This window comes from Nestor notabilis, unplaced genomic scaffold (assembly GCF_000696875.1).
Source record: "Nestor notabilis isolate BGI_N333 unplaced genomic scaffold, ASM69687v1 scaffold10992, whole genome shotgun sequence".
NCBI classification, from domain to species: Eukaryota; Metazoa; Chordata; class Aves; order Psittaciformes; family Psittacidae; genus Nestor; species Nestor notabilis.
This window is the reverse complement of record NW_009917998.1, coordinates 30,324-34,407: the sequence shown is the minus strand read 5'-3', so window position 1 is coordinate 34,407 and position 4,084 is coordinate 30,324. Positions and strand designations below refer to the sequence as shown.

Here is a 4,084-nt window from a genome sequence, read left to right as displayed (position 1 = left end):
GTTCCTCCAACACAGCTGCCTTCAGCTTCCAGCCTCTGGTTCTCCCTGTATGTTTTTCAGCTCACACAATGCCCCATATGTCCAAGATTTGAAGACTGTGCCTCTTGCTCAATCCAGCTGAAGCTGATGGCTGGCTGAGCAAGAGGCTGAGCTGTCCAACCAACCTCCCTCTTGCAGCTCAGCTGTCCAGAAAGGCACAGACTGCAGAGCTCTGCAGTGTATCCTGAAGTAATGAAGACTGTGATTCAAAAGGAGATGGGTTTAGAACTTGAGCTTTATACAAATCTCCTTCTCCATCCTTACAATAATGGTAAGGTCTGGGTACAGCTGGCCAGGAGAAGGGTGAGGGCACATCTGTGTGAACATTTTTGAGGAGGACATCTCAGGCTCCACTTCAGCTGGAGCCAGACGTTGCCTTTCTGTGACCACCCACCTCTCCACCAGCCCCCCTCTGCTCTGCCAGGATAGCACCACTATTAAAAGTGGTTATGATCCAACATTTCCAGATGAATTCATCAACTTAAGTAGGACTTCAACAAAGCTTTAAACATTAATAGGAAAGCCTGAACATACGAATTCCTTGCTATTCCAGAAGATGCCTTCAAGGACAATTACCAGAGAAACAACAACCTAATTAAAAAGATGAGCTTTATTACACAGCTAAAGCCTGCTCAGTATCACTGATGAGAAGTTTTCATATGTTGGGCACTGTGGTGTAACAGAATTATTCCTTTATACTTCAAAGTGATTAGATACATTTATCTTTAAAGTTTACCAGATCTACATAGTAATAAACCCAGGATTATCTTAGGAAATTAGGGCTTTTAAAATTTCTTGCAGCTGTGCTCCTAAAATCCATCATAAACCATCAGCAGAGACTATCCAAGTGGCTGCAGGACAGCTTTGTGCTTAACTGCTGCATTCAGCTGCAAACAGCTTCTACTACAATAGCCTCTGCTGGTTTACATGTGTGTGTGGATCTTCCCTTTTAAGGTGAAATTTGGGAAAGCTGTGTGGAAAAAACTAAGATCAGTTCTGTGATTACCAGATATAAACCATGACATGGCCAAGATAAATGGTACAAGAACTTATAAGACTGGTTTTCTAAAGCAAATAGTTTGCATGCTCACACTGCTTCTAGGTATTAGTGAAAGGCTTCATCACCTTATCTGCCACAACACAAAAGTACCTCTAAAAACTGCTGGCAAAAAGAGCAAGAAACATGGAATTGTTAGAATGAAGTTGGCTGATCTGATGGACAGTGAATACTGAGAGAAAGAATTGATTTCCCATCCTATCAACAAGCTAATCCCACTCCATCATCTCACCACTGCTGGAGGGAGCATGAGGGAAAGGAAAGACCCTGCTGGGGACAGGACCAGGGCCCACAGACTCTTCTCGGAGGCAGCCCCTGAGATAAGCTCTGAGAGCACACTTTCGATCTCAACTTCCTCCTATCCCAAAGCTTTCTAACAATTTCCACCTGCACACAGAACAGAATCAGAATTCCCATTGTGTTTAACTGCAGCTGGCAAACCATCAGCTCTTCCCTAACAGAAAAGACCATTTCCCAGAAATGAAATGGAAATAGACCAGGAAAACACCTTCATAAAACACACTCTCAAGTTCAGGCTTCTCCTGCTCAACAGGATCACCTCTAAGGAGCAGACAGATTATACAGAGTGCACTGAAACTCATTTTCATTGTTAGAAACAGCATTTTCTTGTCAAGACTGAGGCCAGACAAGATGATGTGATGAAGTTACTGTGCTGTTCTTTCAACTGGAGTTTCATCTAAATTAAATTACACCAAAAAAGGGTTAGTCTTGTTAATTCTCCATCTTTATGTTCTGCTTGAAAGGATGAGTGATTAGTTAAGGTTGTAACCTCAGCCTGTGTTCAGCCAGGATGGGAACATCTTAAGTACCTTTCATTTCTGATGTGCCTCTGCTCTAAATGTTGTACATAATTAAGACTGGCAATAACCATCTGTTTGCAGTGATTCTAAACAAAAAAGATGATGTAAATAAAGGATCAGTCAAATTCACCTGTATTTAAATTAAGTTGGACTTACAGCAAGGAAAAATCAAAATAGGAGGGGAAAAAAGGAAAAAGTACGTACCCAAGTGGTTCACTGCTCCCTGCCCACCTCCTGAATTTCACTTATTTCAGTATCAATATCACATTGAGTTGACCCTCAGGCTCAAAACCCTTCACCCCCTGTGGCACCGCTGCCCTCTGCATTTTAGACAGGAACCCTGAGGTTTTGACACCGAAGATTAGAAACTCTGAGGATGAAATAGAGAGTCACAGCCTGGTTTGGGTTGAAGGGACCTTCAAGCTCCTCCAGCTCCAACCCCTGCCATGGGCAGGGACACCTTCCACTAGAGCAGGTTGCTCCAAGCCCCTGTGTCCAACCTGGCCTTGAACACTGCCAGGGATGGGGCAGCCACAGCTTCTCTGGGCACCCTGTGCCCGCACCTCGGCACCCTCACAGGGCAGAGCTTCTGCCTCAGAGCTCATCTCAGCCTCCCCTCTGGCAGGTTAAAGCCATTCCCCTTTGCTTGTCCCTCCAGGCCCTTGTCCAAAGCCCCTCTCCAGGTTTCCTGGAGCCCCTTTAGGCACTGGAGCTGCTCTCAGGTCTCCCATCAAGGAGCCTTCTCTTGTCCAGCTGAACCAGCCACGCTCGCTCAGCCTGGCTCCAGAGCAGAGCTGCTCCAGCCCTCGCAGCAGCTCTGGGACCTCACTCCAACAGCTCCATGTCCCTCTTGTGCTGTTGCCCCAGAGCTGGTGTAGGACTGCAGGGGGGGTCTCGTGCTTAAGAATCACTGATAACCACTGAACCCACCCTCAAACGGCAGCTCGTCTCACCAAAGTAATACCATTTAGCTTACCAAAGAATGAGAGGGAATAAACCAGTCCTCTTTGTCCCAGAAAGTTTCAAGCTATGCTCTTCTGATACTTCACATTGGCAACTGCAAATAAAAAGACAGTGTTTTAAAACATGAACCTTCACCTGAAAAAACACACTTGTTAAATAGCCAGCAACTTCTACAAGAACTTCAACTGCTATGTTAGCTTGTCTTCTTTAAATAGTAAAAAGTACTGTGTAAGGGGTAACTGCTGAGAGCTTCATATGCCCGAAGAGGGAATTCCACGACTGGAGCTGTCAGGTACATGTGTGCTGGCTGAGGCCTCCTTTCTGCTACAGGCCAGGTCAGAAATCATGGCCACAGAGCAATTCAAGTTTGATTTAAACTTCTTTGGTGCACAGAAGTGAAAAATAACCCAATCCTTAGCAATACAAGTGAGAGGAGAGCTCTCTCAGAGAAGATCCAGCTGCTTTTGTACTCATCTTCACAAGTGGGTTTTACTTTTACACCACAAGCAGCTTCCCCACTGAAATGGGCTGCCCCGAGACCATAGACACAGAGCTCCAGAAGTGGGCACAGCACAAGTACTGCTGCACAAACTGCAGCCAAGCCAAGGAGAGCAGCAATGTCCTCATGGAACCAGCACTCCCGAGCCCCGTCTCTTCACCTCCCGAGTGCTCTACAGCCACTGCCTCAAAAAGAAGTGTCAGCATCGTGTGGCAACCACAGATTTGTCAGAAAGTGATCTGGAGAAAAGCTCAGATTTGCTTTATTCCCATGGAATCACTTCAGTGGGTGGCCACAGCCTCCTATAGCATCAGGACACAACGTTCCATACTAAAATACCCAAACCCTGAAATTACGTGTTCCAGACTAAACCCAACCATTCCTTAAGCATGGAAGCAGCCAAGCTGAAGGAATTCCACTCCCTTGTATCCCGTGTGCCAGAGGATTTGCTCTTCACAATACCTTGGAGCTCTCCCAAGAGCATGCTGCATGCGTATGTGCCTGGAAAGCCTAACCGTATAAACACAGGATCCTGCTGCTACAAAGGCTTTGCTCCTACTCTGATGGGCCACAACTAGTGGGAATTTCACATTCAGGTCCATTAATAGAACATAAATCTCTATTTTGGAGCTCTCTTGTCCTTTAGGGCTTACGATAGGAAAAAAAAAATACAGTATGTACAAAAGGATATATAATTTTAGGACT

General features: G+C 45.5%; 1 protein-coding gene across 1 annotated transcript in view; it reads right to left on the bottom strand.

The window, feature by feature from the left end:
- MTMR3 (myotubularin related protein 3) overlaps nucleotides 1–4,084 on the bottom strand; it is a 75,615-nt gene that overhangs the window by 41,433 nt on the left and 30,098 nt on the right. Inside the window, exon 3 of the mRNA XM_010009508.1 lies at nucleotides 2,894–2,974. The gene's annotated coding sequence lies outside the window, so the exon portion shown is untranslated. The remainder of the gene's footprint in view (nucleotides 1–2,893; nucleotides 2,975–4,084) is intronic.